The sequence below is a fragment of the Primulina tabacum genome, chromosome 10 (genome assembly GCF_025594145.1).
Source record: "Primulina tabacum isolate GXHZ01 chromosome 10, ASM2559414v2, whole genome shotgun sequence".
In the NCBI taxonomy this organism is placed as follows: Eukaryota; Viridiplantae; Streptophyta; class Magnoliopsida; order Lamiales; family Gesneriaceae; genus Primulina; species Primulina tabacum.
Window position 1 is genome coordinate 40,668,186 of NC_134559.1, and position 17,581 is coordinate 40,685,766.

At 43.8% G+C, this 17,581-nt stretch overlaps 17 non-coding genes and 2 pseudogenes across 17 annotated transcripts; all 19 read left to right on the top strand.

Annotated features, from left to right (window-relative positions):
• Positions 1 to 2,116: 2,116 nt before the first annotated feature.
• LOC142508179 (5S ribosomal RNA) lies at positions 2,117 to 2,235 on the top strand. Its single transcript, XR_012806406.1, has one exon. It is a non-coding gene; the product is annotated as a 5S ribosomal RNA (ribosomal RNA).
• Positions 2,236 to 2,921: 686 nt separating this feature from the next.
• LOC142507721 (5S ribosomal RNA) lies at positions 2,922 to 3,040 on the top strand. Its single transcript, XR_012805969.1, has one exon. It is a non-coding gene; the product is annotated as a 5S ribosomal RNA (ribosomal RNA).
• A 679-nt stretch (positions 3,041 to 3,719) lies between these two features.
• LOC142515546 (5S ribosomal RNA) lies at positions 3,720 to 3,838 on the top strand. The gene has a single exon (XR_012811385.1). It is a non-coding gene; the product is annotated as a 5S ribosomal RNA (ribosomal RNA).
• Positions 3,839 to 5,295: 1,457 nt separating this feature from the next.
• Positions 5,296 to 5,414, top strand: LOC142507635 (5S ribosomal RNA). Its single transcript, XR_012805887.1, has one exon. It is a non-coding gene; the product is annotated as a 5S ribosomal RNA (ribosomal RNA).
• Positions 5,415 to 5,838: 424 nt separating this feature from the next.
• On the top strand, positions 5,839 to 5,957 carry LOC142506273 (5S ribosomal RNA). The gene has a single exon (XR_012804569.1). It is a non-coding gene; the product is annotated as a 5S ribosomal RNA (ribosomal RNA).
• Positions 5,958 to 6,629: 672 nt separating this feature from the next.
• On the top strand, positions 6,630 to 6,748 carry LOC142515808 (5S ribosomal RNA). Its single transcript, XR_012811633.1, has one exon. It is a non-coding gene; the product is annotated as a 5S ribosomal RNA (ribosomal RNA).
• A 677-nt stretch (positions 6,749 to 7,425) lies between these two features.
• On the top strand, positions 7,426 to 7,544 carry LOC142507162 (5S ribosomal RNA). Its single transcript, XR_012805424.1, has one exon. It is a non-coding gene; the product is annotated as a 5S ribosomal RNA (ribosomal RNA).
• A 684-nt stretch (positions 7,545 to 8,228) lies between these two features.
• On the top strand, positions 8,229 to 8,347 carry LOC142506997 (5S ribosomal RNA). The gene has a single exon (XR_012805266.1). It is a non-coding gene; the product is annotated as a 5S ribosomal RNA (ribosomal RNA).
• Positions 8,348 to 9,031: 684 nt separating this feature from the next.
• Positions 9,032 to 9,150, top strand: LOC142515989 (5S ribosomal RNA). Its single transcript, XR_012811808.1, has one exon. It is a non-coding gene; the product is annotated as a 5S ribosomal RNA (ribosomal RNA).
• Positions 9,151 to 9,834: 684 nt separating this feature from the next.
• LOC142508713 (5S ribosomal RNA) lies at positions 9,835 to 9,954 on the top strand. The gene has a single exon (XR_012806917.1). It is a non-coding gene; the product is annotated as a 5S ribosomal RNA (ribosomal RNA).
• Positions 9,955 to 10,638: 684 nt separating this feature from the next.
• On the top strand, positions 10,639 to 10,757 carry LOC142513443 (5S ribosomal RNA). The gene has a single exon (XR_012809390.1). It is a non-coding gene; the product is annotated as a 5S ribosomal RNA (ribosomal RNA).
• Positions 10,758 to 11,441: 684 nt separating this feature from the next.
• On the top strand, positions 11,442 to 11,560 carry LOC142506727 (5S ribosomal RNA). Its single transcript, XR_012805009.1, has one exon. It is a non-coding gene; the product is annotated as a 5S ribosomal RNA (ribosomal RNA).
• A 682-nt stretch (positions 11,561 to 12,242) lies between these two features.
• Positions 12,243 to 12,360, top strand: LOC142511896 (5S ribosomal RNA; annotated as a pseudogene).
• Positions 12,361 to 13,043: 683 nt separating this feature from the next.
• LOC142512945 (5S ribosomal RNA) lies at positions 13,044 to 13,162 on the top strand. Its single transcript, XR_012808918.1, has one exon. It is a non-coding gene; the product is annotated as a 5S ribosomal RNA (ribosomal RNA).
• A 681-nt stretch (positions 13,163 to 13,843) lies between these two features.
• On the top strand, positions 13,844 to 13,963 carry LOC142509860 (5S ribosomal RNA). The gene has a single exon (XR_012808008.1). It is a non-coding gene; the product is annotated as a 5S ribosomal RNA (ribosomal RNA).
• A 685-nt stretch (positions 13,964 to 14,648) lies between these two features.
• LOC142513110 (5S ribosomal RNA) lies at positions 14,649 to 14,767 on the top strand. The gene has a single exon (XR_012809073.1). It is a non-coding gene; the product is annotated as a 5S ribosomal RNA (ribosomal RNA).
• A 682-nt stretch (positions 14,768 to 15,449) lies between these two features.
• LOC142516104 (5S ribosomal RNA) lies at positions 15,450 to 15,568 on the top strand. The gene has a single exon (XR_012811917.1). It is a non-coding gene; the product is annotated as a 5S ribosomal RNA (ribosomal RNA).
• Positions 15,569 to 16,252: 684 nt separating this feature from the next.
• On the top strand, positions 16,253 to 16,370 carry LOC142508648 (5S ribosomal RNA). Its single transcript, XR_012806854.1, has one exon. It is a non-coding gene; the product is annotated as a 5S ribosomal RNA (ribosomal RNA).
• Positions 16,371 to 17,048: 678 nt separating this feature from the next.
• Positions 17,049 to 17,175, top strand: LOC142512738 (5S ribosomal RNA; annotated as a pseudogene).
• Positions 17,176 to 17,581: the final 406 nt, after the last annotated feature.

Genomic DNA, 17,581 nt, shown 5'->3' on the forward strand with positions numbered 1-17,581 from the left:
ACTTGTTGACAGACGATTTTCGGCTCAAATCATCTGAATCTGGATCACGAACAGATAAGACATGTGAAATCAACGTAGCTCGGGCACTGCCGGATTGGGACAAAATTGTAGGCTAATTCGATTTTAAACGGGCAAACGAAGGAGTCTCATTACTCCGCAATGAGCTGGAGAGATTTTAGCTGAATTCCTTCACTAAGACCCTCTAATTTGCGATTTTCCGCTTCGGTTAAGCTTCCGTTTCCTCGAGAAATCTTTTTAGGAATTCCGAAATTCGATTCCGATTCCATTTTATCGTATACCAGGCATAATAATAGCTTTACATTCGCTACTTTTTTCTTCTTAATTTTTTTCTATTTTCTGGGAACATTTAGCGATTTTTGTTGTCGTGAGCCGGTTTTGTGCTGAAGGGTATGACAGATTACTCCGAAGATGGTTAACTCATTAAAAAAAATTATTTCAACAGTTTTAGCGATAATTTATGTAAACGGTCACGACACGAGGACTTTCCAGGGAGGTCACCCATCCTAGCTCTGCCATCGCGCCAGAACGCTTAACTTCATGGTTCTGATTGGGCGAGAGCAGTGCCGCGTGTTGTCCATCGCCCCTCGATGGGTGACCCCCTGGGAAGTCCTCGTGTTGCACCCATTTTCTTTTTTTTTCTATTTTTGATTATTTGTTGAAAGACGATTTTGGGCTCAAATCATCTGATCCACGATCGGGACCAGATAAGACATGTGAAATGAACGTAGCTCGGTCACTGCCGCATTTGGACATAATTGTAGCCTAATTTGATTGTAAACGGGCAAACGAACGAGACTCATTACTCCGCAATGAGCTGGAGAGATTTTTGCCGAATTCCTTCTCTAAGACCCTCTAATTTGCAAATTTCCGCTTCTGTTAAGCTTCCGTTTCCTCGAGAAATCCGTTTAGAAAGTCCGAAATTCGATTCTGGTTTCATTTTATCGTATCCCAGGCATAATAATAGCTTTACATTCGCTATTTTCTTCTTCTTATTTTTTTTCTATTTTATGTGAACATTTAGCGATTTTTGTTGTCGTGAGCCGGTTCTGTGCGGAAGGGTATGACGCAGATTACTCCGGAGACGGTTGACTAATTAAAAACAATTATTTCGATCATTTTATCTATAATTTACGTAAACAGTCGCGACACGAGGGTTTCCCAGGGAGGTCACCCATCCTAGCTCTGCCATCGCGCCAGAACGCTTAACTTCATGGTTCTGATTGGGCGAGAGCAGTGCCGCGTGTTGTCCATCGCCGCCCGCTCCACACGTACTCAAGGGATATAAGAATAAACATCCCACACAATGTCGGGTGCGATCATACCAGCACTAATGCACCGGATCCCATCAGAACTCCGAACTTAAGCGTGCTAGGATGGGTGACCGCCTAGGAAGTCCTCGTGTTGCACCCCTTTTCGTGTTTTTCTATTTTTGAATACTTGTTGACAGATGATTTTCGGCTCAAATAATCTGAATCACGATCGGGACCAGATAAGACATGTGAAATCAACGTAGCTCGGGCACTGCCGGATTTGGACAAAATTGAAGCCTAATTTGATTGTAAACGGGAAAACGAACGAGACTCATTACTCCGCAACGAGGTGACGAGATTTTAGCCGAATTCCTTCTCTAAGACCCTCTAATTTGCGATTTACCGCTTCTGTTAAGCTTCCATTTCCTCGAGAAATCCGCTTAGCAAGTTCTAAATTCGATTTCTGTTCCATTTTATCCTATTCCAGGCATAATAATAGCTTTATATTTGCTATTTTTTTCTTCTCAATTTTTTTTTCTATTTTCTGGGAACATTTAGCGATTTTTGTTGTCTTGAGCAGTTTCTGTGCGGAAGGGTATGACGCATATTACTCCGGAGACGGTTGACCCATTAAAAACAATTATTTTGACTGTTTTATCTATAATTTACGTAAACGGTCGCGACACGAGGACTTCCCAGGGAGGTCACCCATCCTAGCCCTGCCATCGCGCCAGAACGCTTAACTTCATGGTTCTGATTGGGCGAGAACAGTGCCGCGTGTTGTACATCGTCGCCTGCTCCACACGTACTCGAGGGATATAAGAATAAACATCCCACTCAATGTCGGGTGCGATCATACCAGCACTAATGCACCGGATCCCATCAGAACTCCGAAGTTAAGCGTGCTTGGGCGAGAGCAGTACTAGGATGGGTGACCCCCTTGGAAGTCCTCGTGTTGCACCCCTTTTCGTGTTTTTCTATTTTTGATTACTTGTTGACAGATTATTTTCGGCTCAAATTATCTGAATCACGATCGGGACCAGATAAGACATGTGAAATCAACGTAGCTCGGGCACTGCCGGATTTTGACAAAATTGTGGGCTAATTTGATTGTAAACGGGCAAACGAACGAGACTCATTGCCCCGCAATGAGCTGGCGAGATTTTAGCCGAATTCTTTCTCTAAGACCCTCTAATTTGCGATTTTCCGCTTCTGTTAAGCTTCTGTTTCCTCAAGAAATCCGCTTAGAAAATTCGAAATTCGATTCCGGTTCAATTTTATCGTATCCCAGGCATAATAATAGCTTTACATTCGCTATTTTCTTCTTCTTATTTTTTTTTCTATTTTTTGGGAACATTTAGCGATTTTTGTTGTCGTGAGCCGGTTCCGTGCGGAAAAGGGTATGACGCAGATTACTCCGGAGACGGTTAACTCATTAAAAACAATTATTTCGACTGTTTTAGCTATAATTTACGTAAACGGCCGCGACACGAGGACTTCCCAGGGAGGTCACCCATCCTAGCTCTGCCATCGCGCCAGAACGCTTAACTTCGTGGTTCTGATTGGGCGAGAGCAGTGTCGCGTGTTGTCCATCGCCGCCCGCTCTACACGTACTCGAGGGATATAAGAATAAACATCCCACTCAATGTCCAGAGCGATCATACCAGCACTAATGCACCGGATCCCATCAGAACTCCGAAGTTAAGCGTGCTTGGGCGAGACCAGTACTAGGATGGGCGACCCCCTGTGAAGTCCTCGTGTTCCACCTCTTTCCGTGTTTTTCTATTTTTGATTATTTGTTCACAGACGATTTTCGGCTCAAATCATCTGAATCTCGATCGGGACCAGATAAGACATGTGAAATCAACGTAGCTCGGGCACTGCCGGATTTAGACAAAATTGCAGGCTAATTTGATTGTAAACGGGCAAACGAACGAGACTCATTACTCCGCAATGAGCTGGCGAGATTTTGCCGAATTCCTTCTCTAAAACCCTCTAATTTGCTATTTACCGCTTATGTTAAGCTTCTGTTTCCTCGAGAAATCCGCTTAGGAAGTCCGAAATTCGATTCCGGTTCCATTTTATCGTATCCCAGGCATAATAATAGCTTTACATTTGCTATTTTCTTCTTCTAATTTTTTTAATATTTTCTGAGAACATTTAGCGATTTTTGTTGTCTTGAGCAGGTTCTGTGCGGAAGGGTAACGCATATTACTCCGGAGACGGTTAAATCATTAAAAAAATTATTTCGACAGTTTTATCCATAATTTACGTAAACGGTCGCGACACAAGGACTTTCCAGGGAGGTCACCCATCCAAGCTCTGGTATCGCACCAGAACGCTTAACTTCATGGTTCTGATTGGGCGAGAACAGTGTCGCGTGTTGTCCATCGCCGCCCGCTCCACACGTACTCGAGGGATATAAGAATAAACATCCCACTCAATGTCGGGTGTGATCATACCAGCACTAATGCATCGGATCCCATCAGAACTCCGAAGTTAAGCGTGCTTGGGCGAGAGCAGTACTAGGGTGGGCGACCCCCTTGGAAGTCCTCGTGTTGCAACCTTTTCGTGTTTTTCTATTTTTGATTACTTGTTGACAGATGATTTTCGGCTCAAATCATCTGAATCACGATCGGGACCAGATAAGACATGTGAAATCAACGTAGCTCGGGCACTGCAGGATTTGGACAAAATTGAAGCCTAATTTTATTGTAAACGGGAAAACGACGAGACTTATTACTCTGCAATGAGCAGGCGAGATTTTGGCCGAATTCCATCTCTAAGACCCTCTTATTTGCGATTTTCCGCTTCTGTTAATCTTCCGTTTCCTACAGAAATCCGCTTACGAAGTCCGAAATTCGATTCCGGTTCCATTTTATCGTATCACAGGCATAATAATTGCTTTACATTCGCTATTTTCTTCTTCTAATTTTTTTTTTCTATTTTCTGGGAATATTTACCGATATTTGTTGTCTTGAGCACGTTCTGTGAAGAAGGGTATGACCCATATTACTCCGGAGATGGTTAACTCATTAAAAACAATTATTTCGACTGTTTTATCCATAATTTACGTAAACGGTCGTGACACGAGAACTTTCCAGGGCGGTCACCCATCCTACCTCTGCCATCGCGCCAGAACGCTTAACTTCCTGGTTCTGATTGGGCGAGAGCAGTGCCGCGTGTTGTCCATCGCCGTCCGCGCCACACGTACTCGAAGGATACAAGAAGAAACATCCCACTTAATGTCGGGAGCGGTCATACCAGCACTAATGCACCGGATCCCATCAGAACTCTGAAGTTAAGCGTGCTTGGGCGAGTGCAGTACTAGTGTTACACCTCTTTTCGTGTTTTTCTATTTTTGATTAACTTGTAAAAGACGATTTTTGGCTCAAATCTTCTGAATCTCGATAGGACCAGATAAGATATGTGAAATCAACGTAGCTCGGGCAATGCCGGATTTGGACAAAATTGTAGCCTAATTTGATTGTAAACGGGCAAACGAACGTTACTCATTTCTCCGTAATGAGCTGGCGAGATTTTAGCCGAATTCTTTCTCTAAGACCATCTAATTTGCGATTTTCCGCTTCTGTTAAGCTTCCGTTTTCTCGAGAAATCCGCTTAGGAAGTCAGAAATTCGATTCCGGTCCCATTTTATCGTATCTCAGGCATAATAATAGCTTTACATTCGCTACTTTCTTCTTCTAATTTTTTTTCTATTTTCTGGAAACATTTAGCGATTTTTGCTGTCGTGAGCCGGTTCTGTGCGGAAGGTTATGATGCAGATTACTTCGGAGACGGTTAACTCATTAAAAACAATTATTTCGACTGTTTTAGCTATAATTTACGTAAACGGTCGCGACACGAGGACTTTCCAGGGAGGTCACCCATCCTAGCTCTGCCATCGCGCCAGAACGCTTAACTTCATGGTTCTGATTGGGTGAGAGCAGTGCCGCGTGTTGTCCATCACCGCCCGCGCCACACGTACTCGAGGGATATAAGGATAAAAATCCCACTTAACGTTGGGAGCGATCATACCAGCACTACTGCACCGGATCCCATCAGAACTCCGAAGTTAAGCATGCTTGGGCGAGTGCAATACTAGGATGGGTGACCCCCTGGGAAGTCCTCGTGTTACACCTTTTTTCGTGTTTTTCTATTTTTGATTAATTTGTAATAGGCGATTTTTGGCTAAAATCTTCTGAATCTCGATCGGACCAGATAAGATATGTGAAATCAACGTAGCCCGGGCACTGCCGGATTTGGACAAAATTGTAGCCTAATTTGATTGTAAACGGGCAAACGAACGTTACTCATTACTCCGCAATAAGCTGGCGAGATTTTAGCCGAATTCCTTCTCTAAGACCCTCTAATTTGCGATTTTCCGCTTCTGTTAAGCTTCCGTTTCCTCGAGAAATCCGCTTAGGAAGTTCGAAATTTGATTCCGGTTCGCCAGAACGCTTAACTTCATGGTTCTGATTGGGCGAGAGCAGTGCTGCGTGTTGTCCATCGCCGCACGCTCCACACGTACTCGAGGGATATAAGAATAAACATCCCACTCAATGTCGGGTGCGATCATACCAGCACTAATACACCGGATCCCATCGGAACTCCGAGGTTAAGCGTGCTTGGGCGATAGCAGTACTAGGACGGGTGACCCCCTTGGAAGTCCTCGTGTTGCACCCCTTTTCGTGTTTTTCTATTTTTGATTACTTGTTTACAGACGATTTTCGGCTCAAATCATCTGAATCACGATCGGGACCAGATAAGACATGTGAAATCAACGTAGCTCGGGCACTGCCGGATTCTGAAAAATTGTAGCCTAATTTGATTGTAAACAGGCAAATGAACGAGACTCATTACTCCGCAATGAGCTGGCGAGATTTTAGCCGAATTCTTTCTCTAAGACACTCTAATTTGCGATTTTCCGCTTCTGTTTTCTCAAAAAATCCGTTTAGAAAGTTTGAAATTCGATTCCGGTTCCATTTTATCGTATCCCAGGCATAATAATAGCTTTACATTCGCTCTTTTCTCCTTCTTATTTTTTTTTCTATTTTCTGGGAACATTTAGCGATTTTTGTTGTCGTGAGCCGGTTCTATCCGGAAGTGTATGAAGCAGATTACTCCGGAGACTATTGACTCATTAAAAACAATTATTTCGACTGTTTTAGCTATAATTTACGTAAACGATCGCGACACGAGGACTTCCCAGGGAGGTAATTCATCCTAGCTCTGCCATCGCGCTAGAACGCTTAACTTCTTGGTTCTAATTGGGCGAGAACAGTGCCGCGTGTTGTCCATCGCCGCCCGCTCCACACGTACAAAAGGGATATTAGAATAAACATCCCACTCAATATCGGGTGTGATCATACCATCACTAATGCACCGGATCCCATCGGAACTCCGAAGTTAAGCGTGCTTGGGCGAGAGCAGTACTAGGTTAGGTGACCCCCTGGGAAGTTCTCGTGTTGCACCCCTTTTCGTGTTTTTAAATTTTTGATTGATTACTTGTTCACAGATGATTTTCGGCTCAAATCATCTAAATCTCGATCGGGACCACATAAGACATGTGAAATCAACGTAGCTCGTGCACTGCTAGATTTGGACAAAATTGTAGGCTAATTTGATTGTAAACGGGCAAACGAACGAGACTCATTACTGCGCAATGAGGCGGCGAGATTTTATCCGAATTCTTTTTCTAAGACCCTGTAATTTGCGATTTACCGCTTCTGTTTCCTCGAGAAATCCACTTAGGAAGTTTGAAATTCGATTTTGGTTCCATTTTATCGTATCTCAGGCATAATAATAGCTTTACATTCGATATTTTCTTCTTCCCATTTTTTTTCTATTTTTTGGGAATATTTAGCGATTTTTGTTGTCATGAGCCTGTTCTGTGCGGAAGGGTATGACGCAGATTACTCCGGAGACGGTTAACTCATTAAAAACAATTATTTCGACTGTTTTATCCATAATTTCCTTAAACGGTCGCGACACGAAGACTTCTCAAGGAGGTCACCCATCCTAGCTCTGCCATCGCGCCAGAACGCTTAACTTCATGGTTCTGATTGGGCGAGAGCAGTGCCGCGTGTTGTCCATCGCCGCCCGCTCCACACGTACTCGAGGGCATATAAGAATAAACATCCCACTCAATGTCGGCAGCGATCATACCAGCACTAATGCACCGGATCCCATCAGAACTCCGAAGTTAAGAGTGCTTGGGCGAGACCAGTACTAGAAGGGGCGACTCCCTGGGAAGTCCTCGTGTTGCACCTCTTTTCGTGTTTTTCTATTTTTGATTATTTGTTGACAGACGATTTTCGGCTCAAATCATCTGAATCTCGATCGGGACCAGATAAGACATGTGAAACCAACGTAGCTCGGGCACTGACGGATTTGGACAAAATTGTAGGCTAATTTGATTGTCAACGGGCAAACGAACGAGACTCATTGTTTCGCAATGAGCTGGCGAGATTTTTGCCGAATTCCTTCTTTAAGACCCTCTAATTTCCGATTTACCGCTTCTGTTAAGCTTCCGTTTCCTCGAAAAAATCCACTTAGGAAGTTTGAAATTCGATTCCAGTTTCTTTTTATCATATCCCAAGCATAATAATAGCTTTAGCTTCGCTATTTTCTTCTTCTTAATTTTTTTCTATTTTTTGGGAACATTTATCGATTTATGTTGTTGTGAGCCGGTTCTGTGCGGAAGGGTATGACGCAGATTACTCCAGAGACGGTTAACTCATTAAAAACAATTATTTCGACTGTTTTAGCCATAATTTACGTAAACGGTCGCGACACGAGGACTTACCAGGGAGGTCACCCATCCTAGCTCTGCCATCGCGCCAGAACGCTTAACTTCATGGTTCTGATTGGGCGAGAGCAGTGCCGCATTTTGTCCATCGCCGCCCGCACCACACGTACTCGAGGGATATAAGAATAAACATCCTAATCAATATCGAGTGCGATCAAAACAGCACTAATGCATCGGATCCCATCAGAACTCCGAAGTTAAGCTTGCTTGGGCGAGAGCAGTACTAGGATGGGTGACCCCCTGGGAAGTCCTCGTGTTGCACCCCTTTTCGTGTTTTTCTATTTTTGATTACTTGTTGACAGACGATTTTCGCCTCAAATCATCTGAATCTCGATCGGGACCAGATAAGACATGTGAAATGAAAGTAGCTTGGGCACTGCCGGGTTTGGACAAAATTGTAGGCTAATTTGATTGTAAACGGGCAAACGGACGAGACTCATTACTACGCAATGAGCTGACGATATTTTACCCGAATTCCTTCTCTATGACCCTCTAATTTCCGATTTAACGCTTCTGTTAAGCTTTCGTTTCCTCGAGAAATCCGCTTAGGAAGTTCGAAAATCGATTCTGGTTCCATTTTATCGTATCCCAAGCATAATACTAGCTTTACATACGTTATTTTCTTCTTCTTATTTTTTTTTCTATTTTCTGGGGACATTTATCGATTTTTGTTGTCGTGAGCCGGCTTTGTGCGGAAGGGTATGACGCAGATTACTCCGGAGAAAGTTAACTCATTAAAAACAATTATTTCGACTGTTTTAGCCATAATTTACGTAAACAGTCGCGACACGAGGTCTTCCCAGGGAGGTCACCCATCCTAGCTCTGCCATCGCGCCAGAACGCTTTACTTCATGGTTCTGATTGGGCGAGAGCAGTGCCAAGTGTTGTTCCTCGCCGCCCGTTCCACACGTACTCGAGGAATATAAGAATAAACAACCCACTCAATGTCGGGTGCGATCATACCAGCACTAATGCACCAGATCCCATCAGAACTCCGAAGTTAAGCGTGCTTGGGAGAGAGCAGTACTAGGATGGGTGACCCCTTGGGAAGTCCTTGTGTTGCATCCATTTTCGTGTTTTTCTATTTTTGATTACTTGTTGACAGACGATTTTCAGCTCAAATCATCTGAATCTCGATCGGGACCGGATAAGACATGTGAAATCAACGTAGCTCGGGCACTGCCGGATTTGGACAAAATTATAGGCTAATTTGATTGTAAACGGGCAAACGGACGAGACTCATTACTTCGCAATGAGCTGGCGATATTTTAGCTAAATTCCTTCTCTAAGACCCTCAAATTTGCGATTTTCCGCTTCTGTTAAGCTTCCGTTTCCTCGATAAATCCGCTTAGGAAGTTCGAAATTCGATTCCGGTTCTATTTTTTCGTATCCCAGGCATAATAATAGCTTTACATTCGTTATTTCCTTCTTCTTATTTTTTTTTCTATTTTCTGGGAACATTTATCGATTTTTGTTGTCGTGAGCCGGTTCTGTGCGAAAGGGTATGACGCAGATTACTCCGGAGACGGTTAACTCATTAAAAACAATTATTTCGACTGTTTTATCCATAATTTACGTAAACGGTCGCGACACGAGGTCTTCCCAGGGAGGTCACCCATCCTACCTCTGCCATTGCGCCAGAACGCTTAACTTCATGGTTATGATTGGGCGAGAGCAGTGCCGTGTGTTGTCCATCGCCGCTTGCTCCACACGTACTCGAGGGATATAAGAATAAACATCCCACTCAATGTCGTGTGCGATCATACCAGCACTAATGCACTGGATCCCATCAGAACTCGGAAGTTAAGCGTGCTTGGGCGAGAGCTGTACTAGGATGGGTGACCCCCTAGGAAGTCCTCTTGTTTGCACGCCTTTTCGTGTTTTTCTATTTTTGATTACTTGTTGACAGAAGATTTTCGGCTCAAATCATCTGAATCTCGATCGGGACCAAATAAGACATGTGAAATCAACGTAGCTCGGGCACAGCCGGATTTGGTTAAAATTGTAGGCTAATTTGATTGTAAACGGGCAAACGGACGAGACTCATTACTTCGCAATGAGCTGGCAATATTTTTGCTAAATTCCTTCTCTAAGACCCTCTAATTTGCGATTTATCGCTTCTGTTAAGCTTTCGTTTCCTCGAGAAATCCGCTTAGGAAGTTCGAAATTCGATTCCGGTTCCATTTTATCGTATCCCAGGCATACTAATAGATTTACATTCGCTATTTTCTTCTTCTTATTTTTTTTTCTATTTTCTGGGAACATTTATCGATTTTTGTTGTCGTGAGCCGGTTCTGTGCGAAAGGGTATGACGCAGATTACTCCGGAGACGGTTAACTCATTAAAAACAATTATTTCGACTGTTTTATCCATAATTTACGTAAACGGTCGCGACACGAGGTCTTCCCAGGGAGGTCACCCATCCTACCTCTGCCATTGCGCCAGAACGCTTAACTTCATGGTTATGATTGGGCGAGAGCAGTGCCGCGTGTTGTCCATCGCCGCTTGCTCCACACGTACTCGAGGGATATAAGAATAAACATCCCACTCAATGTCGTGTGCGATCATACCAGCATTAATGCACCGGATCCCATCAGAACTCCGAAGTTAAGCGTGCTTGGGCGAGAGCAGTACTAGGTTGGGTGACCTCCTTGGAAGTCCTCGTGTTGCACCCCTTTTCTGGTTTTTCTATTTTTGATTACTTGTTGACAGACGATTTTCGGCTCAAATCATCTGAATCTCGATCGGGACCAGATAAAACATGTGAAATGAAAGTAGCTCGGGCACTGCCGGATTTGGACAAAATTGTAGGCTAATTAGATTGTAAACGAGCAAACGGACGAGACTCATTACTACGCAATGAGCTGACGAGATTTTAGCCGAATTCCTTCTCTAAGACCCTCTAATTTGCGATTTAACGCTTCTGTTAAGCTTTCGTTTCCTCGAGAAATCCGCTTAGGAAGTTCGAAATTCGATTCCGGTTCCATTTTATCGTATCCCAGGCATAATAATAGCTTTACATTCGTTATTTCCTTCTTCTTATTTTTTTTTCTATTTTCTGTGAACATTTATCGATTTTTGTTGTCGTGAGCCGGTTCTGTGCGGAAGGGTATGACGCAGATTACTCCGGAGACGGTTAACTCATTAAAAACAATTATTTCGACTGTTTTATCCATAATTTACGTAAAAGATCGCGACACGAGGTCTTCCCAGGGAGGTCACCCATCCTAGCTCTGCCATCGCGCTAGAACGCTTAACTTCATGGTTATGATTGGGCGAGAGCAGTGCCGCGTGTTGTCCATCGCCGCCCGCTCCACACGTACTCGAGGGATATAAGAATAAACATCCCACTCAATGTCGGGTGCGATCATACCAGCACTAATGCACCGGATCCCATCAGAACTCCGAAGTTAAGCGTGCTTGTGCGAGAGCAGTACTTGGATGGGTGATCCCCTGAGATGTCCTCGTGTTGCACACCTTTTCGTGTTTTTCTATTTTTGATTACTTGTTGATAGACGATTTTCGGCTCAAATCATCTGAATCTCGATCAGGGACCAGATAAGACATGTGAAATGAAAGTAGCTCGGGCACTGCCGGATTTGGACAAAATTGTAGGCTAATTTGATTGTAAACGGGCAAACGGACTAGACTCATTACTACGCAATGAGCTGACGAGATTTTAGCCGAATTCCTTCTCTAAGACCCTCTAATTTGCGATTTACCGCTTCTGTTAAGCTTTCGTTTCCTCGAGAAATCCGCTTAGGAAGTTCGAAATTCGATTCCGGTTCCATTTTATCGTATCCCAGGCATAATAATAGCTTTACATTCGTTATTTCCTTCTTCATATTTTTTTTCTATTTTCTGGGAACATTTATCGATTTTTGTTGTCGTGAGCCGGTTCTGTGCGGAAGGGTATGACGCAGATTACTCCGGAGAAGGTTAACTCATTAAAAAAATTATTTCGACTGTTTTAACCATAATTTACGTAACCGGTCGCGACACGAGGTCTTCCCAGGGAGTCACCCATCCTAGCTCTACCATCGCGCCAGAACGCTTAACTTCATGGTTATGATTGGGCGAGAGCAGTGCCGCGTGTTGTCCATCGCCGCCCGCTCCACACGTACTCGAGGGATATAAGAATAAACATCCCACTCAATGTCGGGTGCGATCATACCAGCACTAATGCACCGATTCCATCAGAACTCTGAACTTAAGCGTGCTTGGACTAGAGCAGTACTAGGATGGGTCACCCCCTGGGAAGTCCTCGTTTTGCACCTTTTTTCGTGTTTTTCTATTTTTGATTACTTGGTGACAGACGATTTTCGGCTCAAATCATCTGAATATCGATCGGGACCAGATAAGACATGTGAAATGAAAGTAGCTCGGGCACTGCCGGATTTGGACAAAATTGTAGGCTAATTTTATTGTAAACGGGCAAACGGACGAGAATCATTACTACGCAATGAGCTGACGAGATTTTAGTCGAATTCTTTCTCTAAGACCCTCTAATTTGCGATTTACCGCTTCTGTTAAGCTTTCGTTTCCTCGAGAAATCCGCTTAGGAAGTTCGAAATTCGATTTCGGTTCCATTTTATCGTATCCCAGACTTAATAATAGCTTTACATTCGTTATTTCCTTCTTCTTATTTTTATTCTATTTTCTGGGAACATTTATCGATTTTTGTTGTCGTCAGCCGGTTCTGTGCGGAAGGGTATAACGCAGATTACTCCGGAGACGGTTAACTAATTAAAAACAATTATTTAGACTGTTTTATCCATAATTTACGTAAACGATCGCGACACGAGGTCTTCCCAGAGAGGTCACCCATCCTAGCTCTGCCATCGCCCCAGAATGCTTAACTTCGTGGTTATGATTGGGCGAGAGCAGTGCCGCATGTTGTCCATCGCCGCCCGCTCCACACGTACTCGAGGGATATAAGAATAAACATCCCACTCAATGTCGGGTGCGATCATACCAGCACTAATGCACCGGATCCCATCGGAACTCCGAAGTTAAGCGTGCTTGGGCGAGAGCAGTACTAGGATGGGTGACCCCTTGGGAAGTCCTCGTGTTGCTCCCTTTTTAGTGTTTTTCATTTTTGATTACTTGTTGACAGACGATTTTCGGCTCAAATCATCTGAATCTCGATCGGGACGAGATAAGACATGTGAAATGAAAGTAGCCCGGGCACTGCCGAATTTGGACAAAATTGTAGGCTAATTTGATTGTAAACGGGCAAACAGACGAGACTCATTACTACGCAATGAGTTGACGAGATTTTAGCCGAATTCTTTCTATAAGACCCTCTAATTTGCGATTTAACGCTTCTGTTAAGCTTTCGTTTCCTCGAGAAATCCGATTAGGAAGTTCAAAATTCGATTCCGGTTCCATTTTATCGTATCCCAGGCATAATAATAGCTTTACATTCGTTATTTCCTTCTTCTTATTTTTTTTCTATTTTCTGGGAACATTTATCGATTTTTGTTGTCGTGAGCCGGTTCTGTGCGAAAGGGTATGACGCAGATTACTTCGGAGACGGTTAACTCATTAAAAACAATTATTTCGACTTTTTTAACCATAATTTACGTAACCGATCGCAAAACGAGGTCTTTCCAGGGAGGTCACCCATCCTAGCTCTGCCATCGCGCCAGAACGCTTAACTTCATGGTTATGATTGGGCGAGAGCAGTGCCGCGTGTTGTCCATCGCCGCCTGCTCCACACGTACTCAAGGGATATAAGAATAAACATCCCACTCTTGTTCGGTGCGATCATACCAGCAATAATGCATCGGAATCCCATCAGAACTCCGAAGTTAAGCGTGCTTTGGCGAGAGTAGTACGAGGATGGGTGACCCCTTGGGAAGTCCTCGTGTTGCACCCCTTTTCGTGTTTTTCTATTTTTGATTACTTGTTGACAGACGATTTTCGGCTCAAATCATCTGAATCTCGATCAGGACCAGATAAGACATGTGAAATGAAAAGTAGCTCGGGCACTGCCAGATTTGGACAAAATTGTAGGCTAATTTGATTGTAAACGGGCAAACGGACGAGACTCATACTACGCAATGAGCTGACGAGATTTTAGCCCGAATTCCTTCTCTATGACCCTCTAATTTGCGATTTAACGCTTCTGTTAAGCTTTCGTTTCCTCGAGAAATCCGCTTAGGAAGTTCGAAAATCGATTCTGGTTCCATTTTATCGTATCCCAAGCATAATAATAGCTTTACATTCGTTATTTTCTTATTCTTATTTTTTTTTCTATTTTCTGGGAACATTTATCGAGTTTTGTTGTCGTGAGCCGGTTCTGTGCGGAAGGGTATGACGCAGATTACTCCGGAGACGGTTAACTCATTAAAAATAATTATTTCGACTGTTTTATCCATAATTTACGTAAACGATCGCGACACGAGGTCTTCCCAGGGAGGTCACCCATCCTAGCTCTGCCATCGCGCCAGAACGCTTAACTTCATGGTTATGATTGGGCGAGAGCAGTGCCGCGTGTTGTCCATCGCCGCCCACTCCACACGTACTCGAGGGATATAAGAATAAACATCCCACTAAATGTCGTGTGCGATCATACCAGCACTAATGTACCGGATCCCATCAGAACTCCGAAGTTAAGCGTGCTTGGGCGAGAGCAGTACTAGGATGGGTGACCTCCTTGGAAGTCCTCGTGTTGCACCCCTTTTCGTGTTTTTCTATTTTTGATTACTTGTTGACAGACGATTTTCGGCTCAAATAATCTGAATCTCGATCGGGACCAGATAAAACATGTGAAATGAAAGTAGCTCGGGCACTGCCGGATTTGGACAAAATTGTAGGCTTATTAGATTGTAAACGAGCAAACGGACGAGACTCATTACTACGCAATGAGTTGACGAGATTTTAGCCGAAGTCCTTCTCTAAGACCCTCTAATTTGCGATTTAACGCTTCTGTTAAGCTTTCGTTTCCTCGAGAAATCCTCTTAGGAAGTTCGAAATTCGATTCCGGTTCCATTTTATCGTATCCCAGGCATAATAATAGCTTTACATTCGTTATTTCCTTCTTCTTATTTTTTTTTCTATTTTCTGGGAACATTTATCGATTTTTGTTGTCGTGAGCCGGTTCTGTGCGGAAGGGTATGAAGCAGATTACTCCGGAGACGGTTAACTCATTAAAAACAATTATTTCGACTGTTTTATCCATAATTTACGTAACGATCGCGACACGAGGTCTTCCCAGGAGGTCACCCATCCTAGCTCTGCCATCGAGCTAGAACGCTTAACTTCATGGTTATGATTGGGCGAGAGCAGTGCCGCGTGTTGTCCATCGCCGCCCGCTCCACACGTACTCGAGGGATATAAGAATAAACATCCCACTCAATGTCGGGTGCGATCATACCAGCACTAATGCACCGGATCCCATCAGAACTCCGAAGTTAAGCGTGCTTGTGCGAGAGCAGTACTTGGATGGGTGACCCCCTGGGATGTCCTCGTGTTGCACACCTTTTCGTGTTTTTCTATTTTTGATTACTTGTTGATAGACGATTTTCGGCTCAAATCATCTGAATCTCGATCGGGACCAGATAAGACATGTGAAATGAAAGTAGCTCGGGCACTGCCGGATTTGGACAAAATTGTAGGCTAATTTGATTGTAAACGGGCAAACGGACTAGACTCATTACTACGCAATGAGCTGACGAGATTTTAGCCGAATTCCTTCTCTAAGACCCTCTAATTTGCGATTTACCGCTTCTGTTAAGCTTTCGTTTCCTCGAGAAATCCGCTTAGGAAGTTCGAAATTCGATTCCGGTTCCATTTTATCGTATCCCAGGCATAATAATAGCTTTACATTCGTTATTTCCTTCTTCATAATTTTTTTTCTATTTTCTGGGAACATTGATCGATTTTTGTTGTCGTGAGCCGGTTCTGTGCGGAAGGGTATGACGCAGATTACTCCGGAGACGGTTAACTCATTAAAAAAAATTATTTCGACTGTTTTAACCATAATTTACGTAACCGGTCGCGACACGAGGTCTTCCCAGGGAGGTCACCCATCCTAGCTCTACCATCGCGCCAGAACGCTTAACTTCATGGTTATGATTGGGCGAGAGCAGTGCCGCGTGTTGTCCATCGCCGCCCGCTCCACACGTACTCGAGGGATATAAGAATAAACATCCCACTCAATGTCGGGTGCGATCATACCAGCACTAATGCACCGGATTCCATCAGAACTCCGAAGTTAAGCGTGCTTGGACTAGAGCAGTACTAGGATGGGTCACCCCTGGGAAGTCCTCGTTTTGCACCTTAATTCGTGTTTTTCTATTTTTGATTACTTGGTGACAGACGATTTTCGGCTCAAATCATCTGAATATCGATCGGGACCAGATAAGACATGTGAAATGAAAGTAGCTCGGGCACTGCCGGATTTGGACAAAATTGTAGGCTAATTTGATTGTAAACGGGCAAACGGACGAGACTCATTACTACGCAATGAGCTGACGAGATTTTAGCCGAATTCCTTCTCTAAGACCCTCTAATTTGCGATTTACCGCTTCTGTTAAGCTTCGTTTCCTCGAGAATCCTCTTAGGAAGTTCGAAATTCGATTTCGGTTCCATTTTATCGTATCCCAGACTTAATAATAGCTTTACATTCGTTATTTCCTTCTTCTTATTTTTTTTCTAATTTCTGGGAACATTTATCGATTTTTGTTGTCGTGTGACGGTTCTGTGCGGAAGGGTATGACGCAGATACTCGGAGACGGTTAACTCATTAAAAACAATTATTTCGACTGTTTTATCCATAATTTACGTAACCGATCGCGACACGAGGTCTTCCCAGGGAGGTCACCCATCCTAGCTCTGCCATCGCGCCAGAACGCTTAACTTCGTGGTTATGATTGGGCGAGAGCAGTGCCGCGTGTTGTCCATCGCCGCCCGCTTCCACACGTACTCGAGGGATATAAGAATAACATCCCACTCAATTCTGGTGCGATCATACCAGCACTAATGCACCGGATCCCATCAGAACTCCGAAGTTAAGCGTGCTTGGGACGAAGAGCAAGTTACTATGGATGGGTGCACCCCATGGGAAGAGTCCTCGTGTTGCACCCTTTTTCCGCTGTGTTCTACTTTTTGCTACTTGTTGACAGCCGATTTCGTGCTCCAAATCATCTGATTCTGATCGGGACCAGATTAAGACATGTGAAATGAAGTAGCTCGGCACTTGCCGGATTTGACAAATTAGTAGGCTCATTTGATTGTAAATGGGCAAACTGGACGAGACTCATTACTACGCAATGAGCTGCACGAGATTTTCGCCGCATCATTCTCTAAGACCCTCTACTTTGCGATTTAACGCTTCTGTTAAGCTTTCGTTTCCTCGAGAAATCCGCTTAGGAAGTTCGAAATTCGATTCCGTTCCATTTATCGTATCCCAGGCATAATAATAGCTTTACATTCGTTATTTCTTCTTCTTATTTTTTTTCTATTTTCTGGGAACATTTATCGATTTTTGTTG